We start from the raw sequence: 7,192 nt of genomic DNA on the forward strand, positions 1-7,192 counted from the left end.
TGGGGCTCTGTGATGGGATGTGGTGGGGTGGTCATCCAGTGATTCTAGCGCCATCCTTTCCTGGGGAACTTAAAGTCCTTCAGCTGTGAGCACTGGGAGGAATACAGAGGCCATTAGATGGGGTCCTTATTTTAAAGACACCCTGGTACAATGTGACTGCTTACAGTGCCCAGCACCCTTCCAAGCCCCTTTCCACTCCTCCCCTCTTTTTGGTCTGTCCCTCTCTCCTCTCTCTGAGGACAATGGATTCCTCAGGAGGAGTGGATCTTCCCCAGGAACTGACATATGTGACATGCAGTGACCATGTCATGAATCCTAAAGGCTTGTGGTTTTGGGGGAACCAAGTGGATGCCAAGCCTGGCTCGAGACAGCCTAGGTTCTAGAGGCCAAGCAGAGATGCTTCCAGAGTGGGCCCCTGGCCTGTTTTCAACCATCGGAGGTATTTGCAAAGCAGATTCTCTTCACAGAGAAAGGAGAGCCTAAGTGTCCAATTCAAGCAAATTGGAAATAAACTGGGAAGTGCCCTCAGACTCTAGGGAGGGAGCTGGGTGTCTGGGGGAGGGAAGGAGCGAAAAGAGGGACCCTTGTCTTCACAGACATTTTGTATTTTGTTCTATATTCACATCTGAAAAAAATGAAGACATACATTGGATGCTGATGAGAAAAGCTGGGTTCCAGTTTTGCAAATACCAATTACCAGCTAGCTCACCTTGGTCTCTCTGAGCTGTATTTTAATAACCCCCCAGTTTTCAAGCTCAAAGAGTAGGCATAAGAGAGACCTTTGTAAACTGGATGGGGCTGGGTGCACTTAATTATTATTTACTCTTCATTCAGTGCCTCTCAGTAGACAATAACTGAGCCTTCTCTATTGGCCATGGTGTGTAGGTCTCTGTGTACAAGTTTGGGTGTGTATGTCTGGGTGTGAGTGTGTGGGGCTGGGTGTGTGTGTCTGGACATGTCAGGGTGGGGTGTAGGGTGACTATGAAGTTGATCATTACAGGGTCCCTGCCCCAAGGAGCTCCTGGTACAGCAGGACAGGTGAACAAGTAAACAACTTCCTCTAAATGTCTGGAACTCTGTGAAGGGCAAAATAAAGGGATGGAAAATGTGGGTACACAGTGGAGGGAACATGAATTCAAACAGGGGCTTTTTCACTGACTATTCTCTCTGCTTGGAACGCCCTTCCCCCAGGATCCTCAAGGCCCTCTCCCTTGCCTCCTTCAACTCCTTGAGCAAATGTCACCTTCTCAAGGAGGCCTACTTGACCACTCCATTTAAAGAGCAATTCCATCTGCACTCCCCAAACTCATCCCTGCTTTATTTTTAGCCAAAGCCTTTACTTTCAATGATAGTAAAGTTGCCTGTAATACAACTAACTTAAAATGCTTCCCGTTTTACTCATTTATTTATTGCCCTCATTTCTTTCATTAGAATGACAGCTCTATGAAGGAAAGGACCACATCTGTTTTGGTCACTGCTGTGCCCCCCAGCACCTAAAGCAATACCTGGCACAGAGTAGGTACTGGGTGGGTATTTGTGAATACAGTGGTGATAGGGTGAGAGGGTGGAGAGGCCACAGCCATGCCCAGGGGATAGCTGGAGGTCTGAGGCTGCAGCAGTGGACTAAAGAGGCGCCCTTGGTGTGGAATCTGATGGGAAGTTGGGTGGTAGAGGCAGGAACACTCCACTGGACACAGGGACGAAGGTGTGTCCTGGAGAAAACCTGAGACATTTTGGGGGCCATTCTGTAGGCCCCGAATTCCAGCTCAGTGCCCATCCCTTCCCTCTGCGACCCTGAGATCAGAGCCTGTCGACTGGGGGAGGGGAGATGCAGGGGCCCTGCTGGTGTGCTGTGGGAACCTAAGGCCTCCTGGAGGTCCCATGACTAGGAGAGAGTGCCCACTGGAGGGTGTGGGTGTTGAGAAGGGAGGAGGCAGCAGAAATCCCTGTGGTGGTGATGGCTGGTTTGTAGACTCAGCAAGAGCAGAGATGTGAATATTGGAGAACAGAAAGCAAGGCCCAGGTAGAGGGCACTTTGGGAACCAGGGACCAGAGAAGAAACTGAGCAGACATTAAGGCCCGGCTGGGAAGGGCCTCGAAGGCCAACGAGTCCAGCTAGAATCCTGGGGGCCCCAGGGAACAAAGGAGGATCTGGAACTGAGAGCAGGGTGTAGCAAAGGAAGGAAGCTATATTCAGGGAGGATATTGCTATTCGGGGGTCTCTACCAGCCTTTACCAAACAGGAGGAGATTTTCTCTTCTAAGCCTGGTAGGCAGAAGGGAACAGTCATTTCACTTCAGTAGTCTATTCATGTACTCACTCTATTGAGCACTTAATGTGTGCTGGACGCTATGCTGAGATCTGGGGATGCCATGAGGAATCAGTCCTAAACTTTGACCCTGTGAAAGGGAGAGGGTACCCCAGGAGAGATGTGACAGCTCCAAGGAGCTGTAATACCCAGCTGGGAGACCAGAGAGGGCTTCCTGGAAGAGGAGGCATCTGAGCAGGCCACTGAATGGTGGTCAGGGGTTTGAATCAGCTGATCAGGAGGAGAGGATGCTTTACTTAGGAGCTCCAAACCAGGGCTTTTAATGTGTACTACTTTATTTAACTCACCCAGCCAAGAAGGTAGCCAAGGCAGAGGAGAAGGTAGCCAAGCCGTTGTCCAATGGGCAGTGACTTACAGATACAGAAATGAAGATCCTGGGACCAAGCCCAGAGAGGGTAAGTGTCCAGCCCAGATCACCAGCCTGAAAACAGCAGTTGGAACTGGAACCCAGGACTCTGAGACTCCCAGCCAAGTGCCCACCCTACAGGCCTACAGCTACCACTGGTTGTTTTGGAATTCCATTCCTTGCTGCTTTCCAGAGCGCTGTGGAGGGACTGTTGGCCAGTCCCTTCCCCAGGATCTTGCTCTGCTTCTGCCTGACCCTAGAAAGGATCCAGGACATGGCCTAGTAACCCAGTTCTCAGTGATTGGCTCAGGGCAATTAGTGGCTAAGATGGAAAGAGACCCCTCAAGTTTTGAGTTTGAGGGCTTGGGTTTGGTCCCAGCTCTGCTATGTCCTGGCTGTGCAGCCTTGAGCGAAACATGTTACCTCTCTGGGACCTTCAGTTTCCTCCCCTCTCAAATGGGGACACTGTTCACTCCAGTTTTCCCTACCTCTAGTCAGTTGAGCAACTTTGACATACGGGCATGACCTTCCCAGATAAAGGTTAGCTGTTATTATTTAAGGGAGTGGGGGTTGCCTGTACCACCAGAGTGAGGACAAGAACACTCCTGCACTGTGCCCCCTGCAAGCTGATTTTCCATAAGCCTTATCAGGCCTGCTGCTTTCTGTGCTTGAATTCATTGAATGGAGTAGGGATTGGAGGACATTGGGTGGGGAAACTGTCATCAATATGTATGGTATGTATAGAAGATGATGATAAAGAAATCTTGCAAGGCAATGTAATTAACACATTCAGAAGTCTTGGAGAACATCTGGGGGCTTTGCGGACTATGTGCCTTGGGACCTTGGCACAACTCTGGGCCTTTGCTTCTTTCATTTGAGTGGTAACATCCTTCGATCGCAGCCAGCCAGGCCCCTATCCTGAACCCTCCTCCTCCCCCAGCCCCTGGATGAGGTGTTTAGGCCCCAAGCCAGGCCGGCCCCGAGATTCCCATTCCAGGGCAGCTCCGCTGCAGCCCCAGGAGGGCAGCCAGCAAGCAGCTCAGGCTTATCGCCCTGCAGCGACTCTCCGATGGGCAGACTGTCTCTGCTGCTGCTGAGCCAAGCTGATAAAGAGGACAGACCCTTGTGTTTACTGTGGCTGGGAGAGTGGGGCCTCCTGGGGGCGGGCCCCCCTCCTTTGGGAACAGATTGTCTGTTTGCTGAGATACCATCGCATTCCTGCAGACACAGCCACCCCAGGATGGATGGGGTGGGGGTGGGAGGGGAGGAGGAAATATGACAGCCGCTGGCCCTTTGTCCCCCTGGGGCCACACTGAGAAGGCCCACACTGGGTCCTCTGGGGGGGTCTATGCTTTCCCAGCCTCATTGCTAAGCACTTCATAAACATCATCAATAGTCGACATACAGTTTACAAAGCATTTTCTCAGCAGTTACCTTTTTTGCTCTTCCAGATAACTGTCCATTTAGGGAGTCTGGGGTAACAAAGTTTCACAGAAGAGAGATACTAGCAAGGCAGGAGCAGAGGCCAATGACATGGCAGGACATTGGGCCAGGGGCCCTGACTGACCCTCACCTGACCAGGCCAACCTACAATAATAGCTAACATTAATTGAGTGCTTACCATGTGACAATGACTATCAAAAGCACTTGAGATATATTAACTCATTTAATTTTCACAACAACTCTTATAAGGTGAGTGCTATCGTTATATCCACTTTACAGATGAGGAAATTGAAGCAGATACAGGTTAAGTGACTTGCCTGAAGCACTTAGGCAGAAAGTGGGACAGCTGGCACTTGAACCCCAACACTATGACTCCAGAACCTCCAACTTAACCATGGGGCTACCCTGCCAGCTTAAAGCCAGTGAATGATTTTTATGTTTCTATCCTGCTTACGGTGGCAGAGAGCCCTTGCAACTGCAGAGGTGCCCTAGCAAAGGCAGTGACTGGCTTTGGAATTAGGCCTGTGTTCAGCTCCAGGCCTGTCGCTGATGAACGCTGAAGCGGAACCTCGTCTCTCAGGCTCTCAGGTTCCTCCTCTAGAAAGTAGAAGTAACACGTGCCTTAGCAGCGGGAGTGAAAGACATTGTATTAAAGGGTCTGGCACATGGTAGGTTTTCATAGAAAATTACTATTTTTACTTTGACAGCTGGAGAACTGGGGAGGCGGCCTGTTCCTAAACTGAAACTTCAGAAGAGTGTCTCTTAAAAGGGAGACCCAGTTACTCAGCCATGGAAACACAAAGGAGGGGTGATACTCAGTTGAAGGGATCAGGTTCACAGGAGGCAGCACGAACAGTGGTTGGAATTCTGGCTTCAGAGTTGGTCAGATTTGAGTTCAAATTCCAATATCCAGGACTTATTCTCTGGGTGGCCTTGGGGAACTGCTTAACTCCTTGGAGTCTATAAAATGAGAACACTACTAGCAATTTCCTTGTAGGGCTGTGAAGAATGAAGAGGCAGGGGTACACTGTCAGGCATACAGTAAGTGTTCAACAAATGTTGCAGCCATTATTGGTCATGGCGGGTGGGAGTGAGGTGTGGTAGACAGAATAATCCCCTTCCCACCAGATGTCCTGGTCCCTAGAACCTGTGAACATGTCAGGTTACATGACAAAGGGGAATTAAGGTAGCTAATCAGCTGACCTTGAAATGGGGAGGTCATCCTGCATCATCAGCATTGACCCAGTGTAATCACGAGGGTCCTTACCAGTGGAAGGAGGAGGGGGAGAGAGTCAGTATCAGAGTGATACGAGTGAGAAAGTCTCCATCAGCCATTCCTGACTTTGAAGATGGATGAAGGGGCCTTTAGCCAAGGAATGTGGGTTGTGTTTAGAAGCTGGAAAAGGTGAGAAAGTGGATTCTGTCCCAGAGCCTCCATAAAGGTATGCAGCCCTGCCAACACTCTGGTCTTAGTTCAGCCAGCAACACTCATTTTGGCTTCCAGACTTCCTGAGCTATAAGGTAATAATTGTGTTGTTTTAAGCCACTAAGTTTATAAGTTGTTATGGCAGCCAAAGGAAATGAATACAGGAGTTAGTTCTCAAAGACGGAAAGAATGGCAGAGTGGGGGGCTAGGGCACATGGGAAGAAGAAATGGTGCACCCACTGGCCCTTAAGCTAGAAGGCACAAGGCATCTGGGGGACCAGTGGGAAAATCTGTGTGGTTCTATGCAAAAATGGGCACAATTCTCTGCCCTTGCCATATCCCTTTCACAATGTAACTACTCAGCTCTCCCCATTAAGGCATGGAATCTATTTCCCCATCCCTTGAATCTGTCCTTGGCCCTATGACTTGCTTTGGCCAAACATATTCAAGTTCCAAACCTGAACCACAAGAGGCTTTGCACACTTATGCATCATTCTTGCTATTCTTGGAACCCTGCTACCAGGATATGACCAAGCCCAGGAAGCCTCTGCAATGGCTGCCAGTAATCTCCACCTCCTGGGATTAATGCTCCATGCAATCTTCTCCCATCAAGTGTTGCTTGGACCTAGTGCCTCTCTTCTAAGAAATAAAATATAACAAAAGAGGTCTGATATCAGGTTATGAGATTGTGCGACTCCCATCTTGCTCTCCCTTTGCTGTAAGGGAATCTGGCTGCCATGCTGTGAGGGCCCCGTGGAGGAGCCCGTGGGGCAAGGAAATCGTGGCTCTGGCTCACAGCCAGCGGGGACCTGAGACCTGTCAAAAACCACATAGTTAGCTTAGAAGTAGGTCCTCCACCATTCGAGCTTCAAGATGAGTGAATCTCTAGTCAATACCTTGATTGCAGCCCCGTGAGAGGCCCTGAGCCAAAGATACCCAGCTAAGCGGCACTTGGATTCCTGACCCATAGAAGCTCTGAGGAAATAAAAGTTCATTGTCGGTGGCTGTGCAATTTGTTAAACAGCAATAGATAACTAATGTCCCACCAGACTAATATGCTGGATGATGAGTGACGTACGGCCCAGGCACCTCCTTTCACCCAGCCAACAGTCAGACAGCCACCAGACGTGTGAGTGAGGCCACCCTAGGCCAGCTAGCCCCCAGCCAACTTGCTGGCTACTTGCAGACATGTGAGTGAGCCAAGCCAAGATCAGCCCTGCCTGGCCCAGATCAGCAGAACTTCTGGCTGACCTTAGACTTGTTATCAGTAATATACACTGTTTTAAGCTACTAAGTCTTGGGGTGATTTTTTTTACCCAGCAATAGCTGACTGATATAACCTGTATGGCCAGAGGATGGTGTGTGTGGTAGAAACTGAGGCTGTGAAGCTGGTTAGGAGCCTGAATGTGGAGCACTTTGATGTCAGATTAAGGAATGTAGAGTTTAATTTGTAGGCAAAGAGGTAGGTCTTTGAGCAGGAGAATGAGCTGTGGTTGAGGACGTTCCTGTGGCGGCAGAGAGTGCCATAAACTGGAGGCAGGGGCTCATTTAGGAGGCTGCTGTCACGTGGCAGATGGGCAGCGATGGGGGTCTGAAATTGGGTAGGGGTGAAGAATGGGAGAGAGACAGAAGAGGTGGGATCATTTGG

This window comes from Manis javanica, chromosome 8 (genome assembly GCF_040802235.1).
Source record: "Manis javanica isolate MJ-LG chromosome 8, MJ_LKY, whole genome shotgun sequence".
In the NCBI taxonomy this organism is placed as follows: Eukaryota; Metazoa; Chordata; class Mammalia; order Pholidota; family Manidae; genus Manis; species Manis javanica.